The sequence below is a fragment of the Podarcis raffonei genome, chromosome 6 (assembly GCF_027172205.1).
Source record: "Podarcis raffonei isolate rPodRaf1 chromosome 6, rPodRaf1.pri, whole genome shotgun sequence".
Classification (NCBI taxonomy): domain Eukaryota; kingdom Metazoa; phylum Chordata; class Lepidosauria; order Squamata; family Lacertidae; genus Podarcis; species Podarcis raffonei.
Window position 1 is genome coordinate 16398434 of NC_070607.1, and position 17633 is coordinate 16416066.

A 17633-nucleotide genomic window follows, 5' to 3' on the forward strand; every position below is an offset into this window, starting at 1 on the left:
CTTGGATGCAGGTGAAGACTGTAGATATTTCAGATGCCCCCCCCAACAGAAGCTATAACAGTATGATTTTGATATATACTCTGTCCTACTTCAAAGGTCAAAGTTTAATAATTTCAGTTTTGTAGAAAAGAGGAGGAAAAGCACCCCTTCCAAGCGTCTCGGTAGTATATTTTCATGCAGATAGTTTCTCAAAACAGCTGAATGTGGAGCATCTTTAAAATGGAGTTTCATCCTGTGCTTGTCTTAAATTGTCTGCTTTTATGCAAGTGGATTGAGCGCTCGCAAACAAATGCTGTTTTGATCTGCCTGCAAGTAGGACAGATGCTACAGAACTAGTATAGAAGCCTCATTAAAGACTTTTGCCATCTGTATGCCTATATAAATCTGATGAATAGATGGCACTAAACTGTCTCAAAAATCTGTGCACCTACTTCTAGTTTGCTCTCCTAATTTGAACATAAAATAATGCCTGGAATGTAAACGTCTCAAAGCCAATTAGAGCTAACTTGTTTAAACTTTCCTCCTATCTAATAAAATTGTTCCTTTAAGTTTTTACTATCACTTTTCAGTCTTTAAATGTGTTGGTCTCTGGTTCAATCTGTAGGCTTGCTTTAAAGCAAGTATTTGGTTAGAGGCTAAATCTGCATATGGCGAGGAATACCAATAGAAGCATTCATAGGTGTCACTAATAAGCAGAAGGCTTACTGTGACAGCCATTGCTGCCCTTTGATCCACCAGGGGTGTCCACTAACATTAGAGGATGGGATGTGCTTTTCTCAGATTTCCTGCAGTTGCCCCTGTGCCACCCTCCAAGTTGCCTATTTTTCATGAGGGTGTCAGTGCACTTTCAGGACCCTTCTGCAAGTACGAAACAGCAACATTCTAGGGATGTAGATTGTTTTGACGCATTCATATAATCATTGAGCCCATGGGTTGCTGCAAAGGTCATAGAACTCCATTTCTTAACCATTGTTTCATGCTATATATGTCATCCAGATAGTTCCCGTTTTCTTAACCACCCTGCAAATAAGCCTCCGGAACTTGCTGGTCTTCCAATATATTTACTAATCCAACTATCCATGCAAGGCTCTGTTATACTTCTGTTTGTCAAATATAGTAGAAATAGAAACACCTTATAAAGCTTCTCTGTCTGTTTGGCCACAAGGGAATTCTTTCTTTTTTTAAGCAAAGGCGTATTTACAAACTATTTTATATGGTGTGTTTGCAGCCAAAGTCAAATGTGGTGATCTGAGTCACACAACAAACTGAATTCGTGTTCCCTAAGTGCTACCCTTCCCTAAATCTTTAAGGCCATAAAAGCATCACATGAGGATACTGCTAATTGTGCTGTAGCTCGCAGATTCTGTTAACAGAGAGGGGTGTCCCAGTGTGAACACGTTATCCTTGTGCAGGAAAGGGATGAAGGAAGGCCACAGGTTGAGACCACTTCAGCTTTTCTACCACAAGCCTAAATGGAGCAAATTGTCTCAACTAGGAGAAAAGGTTGTGGTGCTTTGTGTTCATCCCTGGAGGGCAGTTTGGCACACAGTTGAACCAGTGAAGGAATTCATATCAATTTACCATTGGTAGCAATAGCTGCAGTATTCTGGTGTTCCTCTCTTTAAAGCAGCAAAAAAAATTACTTTCCTTTGTACCTCCTTCCCTTAGTTTGCTGTGTTGTTCCACTCCTGATTTAATTTTTTATAAGTTTCTGTGAAAATTGGAATGCTCTTAGTTTGGGCAGTTGGAAGATGAAGGCAAGATGGGTTATCATTAACTTGAGCTTCAAATTCATTATAATGAAGAATTTTCTAACTCTTTCATAAAAGTAAGTGTCTGAATTTCATCTGCTGCCTTATTATCAATGGTGAGCTCATGGAGAACTCTTTAGAACTTCGACAGAACAGATGGTGAAGGGCTTTTCTGAAGTAATGTCAGTGAGGATTTTCTTGTTTGTTGCTGGAATAGTTCTTAATTGGCATCCTTAGTTGATACAGAATGAATGGGCATTTTAAATTCTTTTTTGTTGCTGAATGGCAACTTGTATTATTTGTGGAAGTTGTTAGACATGCATTTCTCCTTCCATGTTTGGTAAGGAGTCATCTTAGTTTCCTCTATTTCTTTATTTCCTGAAGAATGTCATTTGTGGTTGTGTAGCAGTACACAGTACATTTCAAAATGCTAGGTAATCTTGTGCAATCTTTATTCTGTAGTGCTGTCTAAAGTCTTATTCCTCGTATCTCATCTTTTTGTAGCTTTAACTTCTATTGATTCAAATATAGAATAGCTGTTCATTTGCTTTGGAGTGGGTTTTTTTAAAAAAAAAAAGTTGAGAAAACTATGATGTTTCACAAAACATGGAAGTCAATTTGAAGATCGGTTTTCTCCATGCTGCATGGGAACAAAAGATTTCTTTTTGACATTGATTTCTATTTCTAGTTAATCCTTACAAAAAGTGTCCTGGGTTGGGCCACATATTTGCTTTCTTATAGATAAGAAATGTAAGTAAGTAAGAGAAATAAGCGAGTCCAGGGACCATGTGTGGCTAATTCTGGGGCCATGATACTGGGTCTCCCAAGACTCATTCTGGCACATGAGAGAATCAATTTGATGTATTTGAAATTCTTTCTATTTTGTGTTCCAAACAGCGTGTTTCTCTCTCTCTGAGGGACATGTGACTATATTGGGTTGCGCTGAAGATAGAAGTTCTAAGATGGGGCATCCAGTGACATCTAGCTGTAGCTTAATAAGAGCTTCTTGACCTTAACTGCTTGACCTTTACAATCCTTAATGAAAAGGAATTGTTTTTTTAAAAAAGATTCAGATAATTTTCAAATGGTCTGATTTAGCATTTTATTTAGTAAGCTGATTTACATGCTGTATAAATATTGTAACAGTTTATCCAGTGACCAAAAATAGATGAACTGAAAACAATTCAACAAAACAGTCAGTGGATTTTAAATATATTACAGCAAATTTAAATGTTAACTTGGAAAACTATTTTTTCATCATTTATTGTAAATATTTTAAGATGTGACAAATATTTATACCCCACCCATCTGGCTAGGTTTCCCCAGCCACTCTGGGTGGCTTTCAACAAAATATTAAAATTTAATATTAATTAAACATTAAAAGCCTCCCTAAACAGATGTCTTCTAAAAGTCTGGCAGTTGTTATTCTGTTTGACATCTGGTGGAAGGGCATTCCACAGGGCGGGTGCCACTACCAAGAAAGCCCTCTGCCTGGTTCCCTGTAACTTGGCTTCTCGCAGCGAGGGAACCGCCAGAAGGCCCTCAGCACTGGACCTCAGTGTTCGGCAGAACGATGCTTTGGAAATACCTGTTGCCAGGAATCACAGATGGCAAAAGTGCTGCACTCAGGCTCTGTTTGCTGATTTCCCATGGGCATCTTCTGGTTGGCTAATGTGAGAGCATTAGACTACAGGTGGTGACCATTTTGTGTGCATTCAATTGATGTGCGACCACCGATGCAGACATCATTTTCAGCCCCGGAAGGGGGCGGAACGGGCTTATGTGTGACTTCTGACGCACACATTGACCCAGAACACAACCCCGGCGCAAACGGGGAGTTGCCTGGGCCTTTGGTCTGACCCAGCAGGGCTCTTCTTAAGATCTTGTGAGAGAATTGATCCAGATGCCAGCTAACTCAGATCTCCTCTCAATGGATTGTATGAGTAAACTGGGGGAAGGTAAATATGATTACAGAACACTCTCCAACCTTTTCCAAGTTCTTTTGCAAGAAGGATAGAACTATCCTGAGGTGATACTCAGTACAAGGTGAGCATTAATGTGTTTCAGCCACAGACACCCTCCACGTGGTAATGCAACAGCAAGGTCATTAGAAATATGGACCAATTAATACTTATTGACCATAGGCTTTGTTGAGTTTAAGGCTGATATATCTGGGCAGCCTATCAGCAGCATACAAATTCTAGCTGGGGGAACTTGCAAAGCATGCTTTGATAAACCCAGGGAAAAATTAGCATGTATTTTATGTTTAATTAAAAAAGAGAGAGTTAAGCTGCTTTATTAACATCAGTGGTACATATGCTTCCATAAATTATTTTGAAGAAGGCAAGGCATAAAATAAAGCCTTCTGACAATTTATCTCTACAACAAAGCACAACTGACAGATTTTGGACATAACAATCCTTTCATCTCTTCATGAGTGTGTTACATAGGTCCACTCCCCCCTTTTCACCCCCTTTTATGGACAGAATTTTGTAAATTCCAGAGTTGACATTGTTGTAGTTTTACAGCATCTTTTGTCCGCTGCAAATATCCTACTTCTTTGTTAAGCTGCATAAAACTGGTGTAGATAAACCATTCCCGCTAATAGTGAACTCAGATAGTGAGGGCTGACTGAATTATAGCCAAAAGGGGCTAAGAAACAAGAGGGAAGTACTATCATATTTAGGGAAACCCAGGATTTTCCGAAGGTGAATTTTAAAAAAATAAGTCAAGGGGTGGAAAGCAGTAAAGATTGTCTGAAGAGAACCAAAGGTACTTAGTAGCCAGGAATGCTGAGTATCAGGTGGGAAAAGAATGGAAAACTGGAGGGAGAAGGCAAGGGAAATAGCCTGTTCAAAGTTGGTATAGTTAGCAGGCTAGAACATTGAACATGAGCCCTGTGCACTGCAACATGTTATTGTGGCTTCCACTTTTGCATAACTAAAAACAGAAAAAATAGCCCTACTTTTGAGTTGAAGTGATGGTCTGGAAAAAGTGTAGGACTGTAGCTGAAACCTGGATACAAGTTTCATGTGTAACTTGCATAATCAGTCTTTTCTCTTTTTTCCTTGAGGAAGTAAGCAGATAATGAAAAGCAAGCACACTGTTAAAATTGCTTCCACCTTTCCATTTTGAAATAGTTATTCAAGCCACCAACCTGTATGCTCAGCACTTGCTGTTATTTATTATTCAGTCTAAATGCTGAAGAGTTCACTCCAATGCATAATTTAAGGTCTCTTTTATAGAGTTTCAAAATGCAAAATAATCTTTAAGGTGTCTAGTTACTGTTCTTTGTTTTGATGCCATTGGGTCATGCAGCACAGTACTAAAGGTAAAGGTACCCCTGCCCGTACGGGCCAGTCTTGCCAGACTCTAGGGTTGTGCGCTCATCTCACTCTATAGGCCGAGAGCCAGCGCTGTCCGCAGACACTTCCAGGTCACGTGGCCAGCGTGACAAGCTGCATCTGGCGAGCCAGCGCAACACATGGAACGCCGTTTACCTTCCCGCTGGTAAGCGGTCCCTATTTATCTACTTGCACCTGGGGGTGCTTTCGAACTGCTAGGTTGGCAGGCGCTGGGACCGAACGACGGGAGCGCACCCCACCGCGGGGATTCAAACCGCCAACCATGTGATTGGCAAGTCCTAGGCGCTGAGGTTTTACCCACAGCGCGTCCCGCGTCCCGCAGCACAGTACTACTAAATTGCAAAACAACATTTTGCAGGTAAGCTGATCGAAGTTACTGTGGGCAGATTGTTGTGGTCAATAGCCAGTTGCTTTTTAGAAATGTCTGGGATGAAAACACCAACAGTGTGCTGTGGCACAAATATAAAGGTTCCAGATATAACACCAAGCCATTTTAAATGTTTTAACCATTTTAAGATATTCTTATTGGATGGTATTCAGCCAGATGTACTTAATATTGTGAACATTTCGAATCCATTTTTGTTTTTATTGAAGTGCGTTGCTGCTTTGTTTGCTAGATTCCTTTGGGAGGAAGGGCAGAATTTACTAGTTCGTGCCACTTGGTGTGCTTTCTTCAAGTTATCCCATTTTGTGGAGCTCTGAGCCTGGTAGTACTACCACTACCTTGTTCCTTACCCAGGTGAGGAACAACCACCTTTTGAATAAACCACAGAACCAAGGAGACTATTTCCAAGTCCAGATTTAGGGACCCAGCATTTATTATAGCTATTGCAGTAGGACAGAGCTCACTCAACTCAACGTGCCAGTTGAGAAGGTCTGCCCTGAGGCACTTCAGACCAAAAGCTTATATGGTAGTTCAAACACAGCAAACAAAGAGTCATAAAACATCTTCACATATGTCAGGAAAGGTTACAGGTCATGAGAAGTAAAGCACGCACGGATCCATACTGGTATCTTCACCCCTGCATTACCTTGGAGTGGCCCCTATGTGCCCAGACCGTTTGACCATTTTAGGCCTTGGATGTCTGGCATTACCCTGGCAACCTAGCCTTCAGTGAGAGAAGAACATCATAAAATCCACTTCTTGGGTCTCAGATAGCTTCAAGGATAACTGATTTACACTCTGGTGCTAAAACATTCTGCCATTTGTACCACTTTCAGGGAGAGATAAGAAGAGATGGAATGCAGCATAGGAGGGGAACATTCGCAAATGCAGAACCTACAAAAATCAAGCTTAATACATTCTAAAAGGTTAAATAAAATTAGAGTGAAACATTGAAACATTATTAAAATAATAAAAATATACACCCGGGGTCTTTAATTCTTGGTTTAGTACTTGGCTTAACTAACCAGTCACTTGTTGGACAGGTTATTACTATGTGATGCTGTGATGTGATACATAGTATGTGATACTATGTGATGTGATGCTGTGTTGACCAGACTGTTACAAAATTAATCAGGAAGTTCAAAGTTTATGGGTGTAGCTTATTCCCAGGAAAAGGAACACCAGCCTTTGGACAAACTAAAATTATATGGCACTAATGTCAAATGCATGAGATTTCTTGTCAAGGCTCTGAAGTTAGTATTGTTCCCTGTACTGTGTTAATACACAGAGAGAGTTGAAAATATATTTGTGAATGAAATATCTAAGTTTGGGAAAGCTGATAGAGGAAAGGTGTGTTCATGAGAAGGAAGAGAACACAGCTGCTTGGAAGAGAGATAAGTTCACTTAAGGCATCTTCTGGGGGATCTTATGTGGAGGATCTGGAGGTTTATAGGAGTGTTTGCTCTTCGCCTTTCCTCATTCTCTAGTTGTATATTACAGACTCACACAAGTCTCCAATGTGTGTTCATCCAAAGCAGTGGTTCTCAACCTTGGGTGATCCCTAGCTCACAGGACCAGTGGTCAGGGATGATGGGAGTTGTAGGCCAAAAACATCTTGGGACCCAAGGTTGAGAAAGGCTGATCCAAAGAAAACCAAACCCAGACAGTGCTGGTCTATGAATTTCCCCTTGCTTGAACAACAATTGTAACTATGGGAAGTTTGCTGTGGTTAACCAGTTACTCTTCATCAGCAAGATTATGCACATCTGAGGTCAATACCTCACTGTTCACCTTTTTAAAACATATGTAACTATGTAACTCTTATACAGTTTGTCAGGGAAGACAAAAAATTTTTTTCCTTTCAGTAGCACGTTAAAGACCAACTAAGTTAGTTCTTGGTATGAGCTTTCGTGTGCATGCACACTTCTTCAGATACACTGAAGGGCGCCTTCGCCATTTTGAGGGTGGCTGGTCATGGAGAAGCAGAGCTCAGAAGGTATCTGAAAGAAGTGACTCTGAGGAATAATATTTAAGAACCGTTTATAAGAATGTTTTGTTAATACGCAATAAAAAGTTTTATAAAAGAACAAGAAGCATTTGTGTGGTGATCTGAAGAGGACAACGACCAGTCCTGACACAGTTCATGGCACTCTTGTTTTTCTGAAGCACATAACTTGTTCCTTTTTTAAAAAGAGTGCTCATCTTGGTAGATAAAAGAAAACAGTGTATATGTCTTTAAGCTGAGGTGTGAGTTTAGATATACACACTCAGTACTGCAAATAGTTTGCCCTTTCTTTCAGAAATGTCCCACAATCCGAAACATTTAAAGGGAATTTCTGAAAGAATGGAGAAGGAATTTGACTCCTTCCTTCCATCCCTCCCATTTTGCTCTGACATTCATCACTTTGCAGTTGTTTACATGGTCTTTGCCACTCATTCATTCAGTTTAGAGAGCTTCTTTTGGAGCTCTTCACGATCTCTCTTTGTTTTAATGCCCCTGAGCAATATAGTATTGTCAGCCGACTTGGCCACCTCACAGGTCACCCCAAAATCTAGTTCATTCATGAACCTGTTCAAAAGCACAGGTCCCAACATGGATCTTTGTGGGAGTTGACTTTTTACATCTTTCTCTTCAGAGAACTATTCATTTATTCACCATCTGTTTCTTCTACTTCTTCTACTTAAGAATTCCTGGTCTGCAAGAGGACTTCTCCTTTTATTCCATGACTTCTAAGCTGAGGAGTCTTTTATGAGGTACCTTGTTCAAAGGTTTTTGAAAGCCCAGGTACAATAAGCCAGCTGGATCACTTCTGTCCTACATGCTTGTTGACACTCAGATATCTCACAAATAGGTTCATGAAACAGGACTTGCTCTTGCAGAAGCCATATGCTGGGTCTGCTTCAGGTAGCAGCCCTAGCAAGCTCACCTAGCAGCCAAGTAGCACAAGCAAGTAGCTCATCCATCCTTCCTCAAATGCTCTCCTCTTGCTACTGGTCTCCTGACACCTCAGACAGTGCACTATATGCATCTCACAACCCAAGGCTGGTAGTCCAGCTCAGTGAGCAGACACAATATTTATTATCTGGCTGGGGCTTGGAGCAGGTCAGTCATACCCAGTCTGCTGCCACAATTCTCCATTCTAGCACTGTTCAGCTTCCTTGCCTTGCAGGTACTTAAAACAGCAAGGTTCTCCCTACATCAGTTATCAACACAAGGCATGCAGAGAGTGCCCCACCAGAACGTATGAAACCTCACAAAGTTTTATATTACTAGACTTTAAACAATTTAAATCCCATGTTAACAGGTTGCTCTGCAGCAGTGGACTGCTGGTGCCCCTGAGTTACTGAATCAGAGCAATTTTTAAGCTGTCTTTTCAGTTTGTTCCATGGCTCTTTTGATGTGAACATGGCTCTGATAGAGATTTCATATTGGAAATGGGGTATGTACATGACTTTGATTAAAATTCTAGGCAGGGAACAGAAGCACAATAAAGAAGCTGAACCATTTTAGTGGAAAGCATGTAACACTATAAGTAAACCTCCTTTCTCCTCCAGATGTTGAAATTTAGGTAACATTTATCCATTATGGTTCTGTCTAGGTAGTGTGCAGCCTGTATACTAAAGCTGCTTTGCATTCTTGCTGGGGAACTGTGAATTCATGTATTGTGTCTGTAATGGCCAAGGTTCGTAAAAAGTGTTTTGATTTCAAATTTATGCATTCTTCCCCCCTCCCCCATTTCTGCTGCCGCAATGGATTCAGAAAATAAACCACTGCAGTCATTTCAGTATGAATGACAGAACATGTTTTAAGGAACAAAGAAGAATGGAAAATGTGATGGTTTCATGTGTTTTGTTCCTACCTAATGAGAAAACACTTTCTATAAGCCAATTTATAAGCCGCTAGTTATATTTAAGCTTTCTCTTACCTTGATTGTGATTCCTGACTTTAATGGAATTCAGAGACAGCAGTTTTGTTTGTAACAACAGCCCCCACAATTAAATCATGATTGAAAATAATGCTAGACCTCTATGCATATTTGAAAGCAGATTGTGAAAGGTGGTTCACCGTTTACTGAAGTGCCTGGATTCTTAAAAAAAGTAGTTATAATAACTACACTGTTACTACTTTGCCTTTTAAACTGCAATAAATGTAGAAGTTTTGGATTGAGCTGTAGGGTTTTGAAGATGCATATTGATGGATTCCTACTGAGATAATGGTGGATTATTTAAATAAGTATGTTGAAAATTCTATACTGCTGTATATTTTTAAAGAGTTCAAAGTGGTGTCCAGAAAGAAAGCATACAACAAAAGCAATATAAGCAATAATATATAGTAATGTAAAATTCACAATAGTAATAGGCATTGTGGTCCTGAGCCATTAAAGACTTTATAGGTCAAAACCAGCACTTCGAATTGGGCCCCAAAACTAATTGGCAGCCAGTGCAGTTGGGCCAGGATTGGTGTAAAACAGGCATGTCCAACTCCCAAGAGACTGTGATCTACTCCCAGTATATATATATTTTTAAAAAAACTGGCAGTGATCTACCCATTGTCATTGGAGGGAGGAGGAGTGTGCATGGGGTGGATGGATTGCCCAGAGTTGTTGAGCTTTTTTGAGGCTTTTTTGCCCATAACTTTTTGTACACGATAAAGATCTACCAGGACCAACCAGGGATCTACTGATTGGACATCCCTGGTGTAAAATTTTCTAACAGTCTTGTCCCAGTGAGCAACTTGGCTGCCAAATTGCACATCAGCTGAAGTTTCCAAACTGTCTTCAGAGACAGCCCTATGCATAATGTGTTGCAGTAATCTAACCTAGATGTTATCGGACCATAAACGACAGATGTTAGGCTATCCCTGTCCAGATACAGGCAGAGCTGGGCTACCAGCCAAAGCTGATGGAAGGCATTCTGCACCATTGAGGCCACCTGAGCCTCAAGTGACAGCAAAAGAACAAGCCACCTCCTATCCCACTGGTCTAGGGAACCCACCCACTAACAGTGCTTCATTCTTATCTGGATTTAGCTACAGTTTGTTGGCTTTCATCTAGTCCATTACCAAGGCTAGAAAATGATCCAGCACATCTACTGCCACACCTACAGGTGTAAAGGAGAAGGAGAGCTGTGTGTCACCAACATACTGCCGGCAATTACTGAAATCCCATTAAAATTGGCCTTTGTTAATTCATCTGCTGCCAGTTAAACATACAGTGGTACCTCGCAAGACGAATGCCTCGCAAGACGAAAAACGCGCAAGACGAAAGAGTTTTCCATTTTTTGAGTCGTTCCGCAAGACGAATTTCCCTATGGGCTTGCTTCGCAAGACGAAACGTCTTGCGAGTTCTTGCGAATTTGTTTCCTTTTTCTTAAAGCCGCTAAGCCATTAATAGCCGCTAAGCCGTTAATAGCCGTGCTTCGCAAGACGAGAAAACCGCAAGACGAAGAGACTCGCGGAATGGATTAATTTCGTCTTGCGAGGCACCACTGTATATTCCTAGAAAATGGGGTAGGGGTAGGCTTTTTTCTAATTATCCAGCATGATTGTTGATACCATGCTCATTTCATTCATGCTTGGATGTTCATTTATGTGCTTTTTCCTTTAAGAAACGTTGCATTTTCCTATCTGGTGTAGGAGTTCCTGTACGTTTTTACAGTTTACATTTTGAGGATCAGCACATGAACACTTTTTCCATTCATCGCTCTAGCCAAGACGTTTCTTGTTACCAAGAAGCTCTTTGAAAGATCTGGGAAAGTGTTGCTCTTGAATTTCCCTTATTTTGTGGTGCCTTTAATTGAAAGGCTTTAGGAGCCAACTGAAGCTATAAGCTGTGAGCCTTTTCCTTTTCTGAGTTTAACAGGTTTCTATTTTAAAGGTTGCATAGTTGCTAAGTTGATAAGACTTAACTTCCACAGTAGCCTGAGGGGAATGGTTAATATGCAGCAATTTTGAGTTACAGATCAGTTAACTCCTAAAGTCAACTATGGCCCTACCATCATTCAGATAGTGTTATCGTAAAGCTGTCAGATTTTAAATACTTAGGAGAGGGCTCTTATAACTGTTGCCATGGTGATAGAATGAAGGCAACATGGTAGTTTCATCTATATCAGTGTTTAGCCAGATCCTTTTATAGTCATTTAGCTGTGAAAGGATGGTACCATTCTGCAGTCAGGTTACATCTCTTTAAGCTGCGCCACGATAAATTGGGGCAGCAATTAACATTACCCCCTGCAAATGAAAATGTACTTCAACATTAGGTATATTGAGTCTAGTGTGTTCTTGCCTCTCTTTTCATTTGGTATTCATTGACTGATTTTCTATGTAGATTTGCTTTGGAATTATCCATTCACCTGCTATTATGTTTTCATGTCAGTTTCCTTCTCTAGTATTACCTCTGCTCAGGGTATTGCTAAGTGTGCCTGCAATCAGGGAAATTGCAAAGCGATTTGAGACTTTGACATGGAAATGGACTTCTACCCTTTTCTATGCTTCTTTATGTCCCCTTACCTGATTGGGCAAACACACAGACCTATTAGAATATATTATAGATGTCAAGAAATCATGCTATTTTACCCTGTTAGTTTTACCCTGCTATTTAACCCATCATAGACCACAGTTCTATAGCCCATTAATCTCCTTACACAGAGTGCTTCACTAACTTTATAGTTACGTTCACAACCCCAGTGAATCAGAGCATCATCCCCCTTTTTACAGTGAACATATGGATGAGGTTGCACTTGGAGTGCTCTGCTTCACTGGTTTTCATAGTTTAATAATTGGTTTAAAAATATATGTGACATTGGCTTTTATGTGCCATCTCCCAACATCCATTCTAAATTTGGGGCGAGTTTCTGTAATATTATTACAGACTTAACCCATAGTCCTGTGAAAAACACCACAGAAAAAATAGACAGATGTAGGATGCTGCCTTAAGTGGATTGGTCCGTCTTTACCCAGTATGGTCTATTAATGCTGACAGTGCCTCTTCAAGGTCTCAGACAGAAGTCTTTCCCAGCCCTGGTACTTATTTCCTGATTTATTTATTTTTGTAATTATATTGTGATTGCAATTGTCTGTGTGTAAGACTGAAGTGGGGATAAGAGACATTCTAGATTTGACTTATTCAGGAAAGCTATCACAGTCCTCCAACTTATGCGTGTATTTGTTTTACTGCTTGTGTTAGTTAGCTAACTTGATAAGTTTAGCTAGGTAGTTTGAAACTATGGGCTAGAACATCGTAAGTTTTGGAGATCTTCCTTGAATAATTGTTTATGTTGGGGCATTAATGCATGCCAAGTACAGTAGGGCTATATTATATAAAGAAGCCTTGGTTCTGGCCATAATAGAGCTTCAGCAGATATACCTTGGATTATGTAATTTTAAATAAGCATCAAGTATTTTACCTTAGGTGGTGGGAGTATATTCTGTGAAGATTTGGTTCTTTGTTCTTCATTCACTCTGGCCGGTGACCTCATTTCTTTTCCTGGTGCCTACCTTTTGTCTCTGCTGCCTATTTACCAACCTTTTGTCCTATGTTCAACCTCTGCGTTTGTTTTAGCTCCTTGTTGACTGTTGGTGCCTCTGTTTTAAATCCTGCCAAATTTTTCTATCTCTGCCTCTTCTCTTAACCATTACTATTTCCCCAAATCTCTCTGTTGCTTGTTATTCCTGTTGGATGCCATCTTTCCTTATAATATTGTGAATGTGTGATGGTTGGCAGCCATTCAGAACAGCCAGGACAGTGGGGAAGATTTCTTTGGGGGGCAGCAGGTCAGAGCTTGACCTCATCCAAAATACAGTGATCAAAATTATCCTAGTGTATCCAATAAAAAAGGAGTGCAATGGACTAAGTCTACCAATCCATTTGACTTCTCTCTCTCTCTGTGGGTGTAATAATATTGTGTGTGCATATTTTATTAGACTTAAGTTTGTTTATTAAGATTTATCTCTCATCCCATATATCTAGGGTCTTTTGAAGCCTCTTTTGTGTGGGCAGTAAAATTCAAGAATAATAAAGAATAAGAATAAGAATAAATAATAAATTGAAGCTAGCTTGCTATTTGAACTTGGTGCCATGTAGAGGATATCCTTAGCTGACTTACAGTAAAGCACACATTGATATTAGATACTCCTCTATAATGGGCATCCCAGAATACCCATCCCAGAGTCACATGGCCTGCTGGTCTTTGTTACTTCTGTTGTCAATGGATTCAGTTTCAGTGAGTTCACCCACCTCCAGATAGCTATCATGTCCTCTAAACTGGTAATGGCTTGGATGAAAAAGACAAGAACAACTATGTCATTGGTATTCTGGTGGCCTAATCCGATAAATTTGTGTAATGCCTCTTAGCCTAAAACATCTTGCCTCCATGTAGAGAGTAAATGTTGGGATGCCCAAATTGGAATAATAATTCATTGATTACAGTATATGTATTTGGGTTTTTTTTATTGAGTTGCAGTAAACCAGACTGGGTTGATTTGAACATTAGCACCTCTTATGGCCAATCATATATAATAGGTTATGTTAAAATAACATGTTGTAACTGCACATTCCAATTAATTTGAGAATATTAACTTTGTTTTTGTCTTCGCTTTCTCCTGAGAGCATAATGCTCTAATGAAATGAAGAATAGTGAGAGGTAATCAGAAGTGGCTGAAAATAGAAAAACTATGATCTAGTACATAGAAAAGTCTTGTACATTTTTTGTAGCAAGTGTGAATCATATGCCATATTTTTCTGTCTATAAGACGCCCCCTATTTTGGGGGACTCAGATTTAAGAAAATGGGAGGAGATGTATCCGTGTATAAGACGCCCCCTAATTTTTGGCATTATTTTTTTAGGGAAGAAACATAGTCTTATACATGGAAAAATACGGTACTTAAGTATGACCGTTACTCTTAAGGTTACTGTTGTTGCACATCATAGTTGTTCGTTGCAATACATAACTCGCAAAACAATCTGTAGAAAGTTAAAAACCAGTATTAAAATTGGGAAATTTAAGGTTTATAATGCAAGCCTTTTTGTTGAAAGGAGAATAATTTTTAGATGCTGAAATATTAAAGTTTAATGTAAAACATTGTGGAAAACTTCAAAAATGTACTTTTCTTATTTCTTATTTCAAATGGCATATGGCATATACTAACCCAGTTTTTTATATTAAAAAAATCAGGCCTCCTCAAACATAGTCATGTGTGTTCCTTCCAGTGAACATGCCAGATGGGATTGTGTAACCTCTTGAAGGGTTCCAGATTCTGGTTGACTGTAAGCATGTTCCAAACAAATGCCAAGTTCATTTCTCATAGATAGAATAGGCAGTTGTCATATGTCATGGATTGCTGTGCCTAATAAGGACAACTGAATTATCTTGAAATGGTGTCCAGCAGCAAGGCAGAATAGAAGTTCAGATCGTTTGGCTTAGTGTATAGACATTGTAAATAAAATACAGCCTGAATAGAGTGCATTGGAAGAATCCATTCTTAAAATGGTGACATGAATGAGTGAAAAGTCCATTCACTGAACTGATTCACACAACAATGTGTTCTTTTATTGTTTTTTTAAAAGAGGTTTCCCCCTCCAGTTTACAAACAAGTTGAAAATACAACAGTGGATGTCTTTAAAAGAGTGTTATACAAATTCATGGAGGGTAAGGCTATTCAGTGGCTATTAACCATGATGGTTGTGTAGTGCCCTCCAGTATTGGCCGTCCTACGCCTCTGAATACCAGTTACAGCACAAGTGAGTAGAGTTTTCCTCTCCTGCTTTTAAGCTTCCCTAGGCATCTGATTGGCCTGTGAGAACAGGATGCTAAACTAGATGAGCCTTTGGCCTGATCCAGCATATCTCTTGCTTTTTGAACGGCAAAATCTGGAGAACAAAGGAAGGTGGAAGAAAAGGCAAAGAAGTAGAAACTGTGTGTTTGTGAGCGTGTGCCTAGAGAGAGAACTGAAGTTTGATGCCTCACCCCAAAATACAGGAATGGCATACCATTTTCTTTGGGGTGGGGGAAAAGATGACCAGATGACCTCCTACTTGCCTATGTGCTGCTTTTTGCACTAGGCCTGCTGTTCATAAAAGAGATAAAGAATAGTAGCTGTTCAATCCATTGATGTATTGTCAGGGATGCACAGGTTTCGTTAATTTTGAAACTGCAATTGCACTGCAAATTTAAGTTCATGTTTTAAAGAACATGCTCCTAGCTGTTAAAAATATGGCATGTGAAGGCAACATCTGTGTAAAGGCATTGGCTTGGATTCAGATTAAGTTAATGGAGTCTAGTTCCTGATGAAATTAAGATGGAAATTCAGTGGGACCTAAATGCAACTTAAACTGAGTCTAACCCATTGAAAACAGAAGATGAAATTACCAATAACTGAGAAGAATGATTTTATACTGTTTCTTTATGTTTGTAAATATCCCAAAGGTCTTATCCCTTCTTCATTTCCTCTTAAATTTTCCCATTGCATCGTTTCACAATATTGCAACTTTGTTGTGACTTAGTTGTGATTGTTTTGTTGAAAGAACTCTTTTGGGTTTAATCAGCTTTGATTGTTGCAACAAGTATATTCATTTGGTTTTTCACTATGTTTTATTAAGTACACTATTTTCATTTTGTACAATTAGTTTTGCTTTCAGAAAATAGCAAAATGTAGCTTTGCTCACTGCGGAAATTGGTTTGCTGCGATTTGATCGCAGTGGCCAACAGATGTAGGCTACCTATCCGTTTTAAACAAAAACTGTCCACATGCTGCTTTTCCCCCTTCTGTCTTCTAGCACATAGGTTCTCTTGTCTGAGAAACTTAAGCCATATCACACTTGTACACATTAAATAATACCTTAATTTATTCCAGCCTATAGGATCTACTTTAGGTTTTAACTAGAACTCTGAGTTTCAACAACTGAAGCCAAGGTGTACGCAGACATAGAATTGTAGAGTTGGAAGGGACCACAATAATCATCTAGTCCAAACTCTGCTAAGAATTAAGGACCAGAACACCTTTGAGCACATGCCCAGCCCAAACCTAAATGATCTGTACCAGAATTGAGCTCCCCAGTTCCTTCCATCCACTCCTGGTTTCTCTTTCTACCACAACTACCACCTCACCAGTGTTCTTTTTTAAGCTGTTTAGGAGGAGAGGGAAGCTTTTAAATCCTTACCTATTGTCAGGCAGTTGAAACTTGGAAACCCTTGCTGATCTCCTGCAGATCACCTAGAAATCAGCCTTCTGCCCACCTTCCGTGGATTGTGATGAAGGTGAATTTGGACTGGGTGTTGTTGTGGAGGGGAGGAGTGTCAGTGAAGAAATCAATTGTAGTACCAAACTTTGCTCTCCTCAAAATCCAGATCTACATTGGTATAGTGACTATCAATGCCTCCATTTTCAGATTTTGTTTTCAAAATCTCTGCAGCTCATTTTTCTTATAGTGAGCTCATCATTCAGCCGTCACAAGTGTTCAGTAAGAACCAATGAAGCAATTTTCTCTCAGGCCGGGCACAGAATCGTGATTTTTAATTTGTATGTGCCAGGTAATAAGAATTATACAGCCATATGTAGCTAGATTGATAGTGGGCAGAGAGACAATATTGAACCATATGAGAGTCCCCTGAGAAAAGCAATGGGCATATTTTAATTAATCAGAAGAGCTATGATACAATAAGTGCAACTTTTTCAATCCTTTCTGCCCTCTTTTGTCCTGTTGTGACAGCAGTCTTCTAGGAGGGTTGCATCCAGACTTCCTCTGAGTGGAGTTTCACACCTCAGACACCTCCACTGGATTTCCCTTCCTTTGGGAATCCCCTGTACTGCCTCAGAATCTCCAGAAAGTTGGGAAACACTTCGGAACACTGTTGGAGATGACATGAGGCTATAGAGAATAAATGAAAATCACTTCCTGTTCCTCCAGCAGAAGTCTCCACTTCATTGGAGCCTCTTCTGTGACTGGAAGGAACACCTGGTTTCTGTGGGCAGAACCATATTTAGAGCCTATTGTACAGTGGGGAAGAGGAAGAACCAGAAAACTGTAAATGCATGTACAATGTTGTCCAATCCTAGCATTCTACAAACTAGCTGAGCCTTTCTACCTACAGTCTAGCAAGGACACATAACTCAGATTGGATAATAACACAATATG

At 39.7% G+C, this 17633-nt stretch overlaps 1 protein-coding gene across 1 annotated transcript in view; it reads left to right on the forward strand.

Moving 5' to 3' along the window:
- CDC73 (cell division cycle 73) overlaps nucleotides 1-17633 on the forward strand; it is a 116207-nt gene that overhangs the window by 53424 nt on the left and 45150 nt on the right. The gene's annotated exons all lie outside the window — the stretch shown is intronic.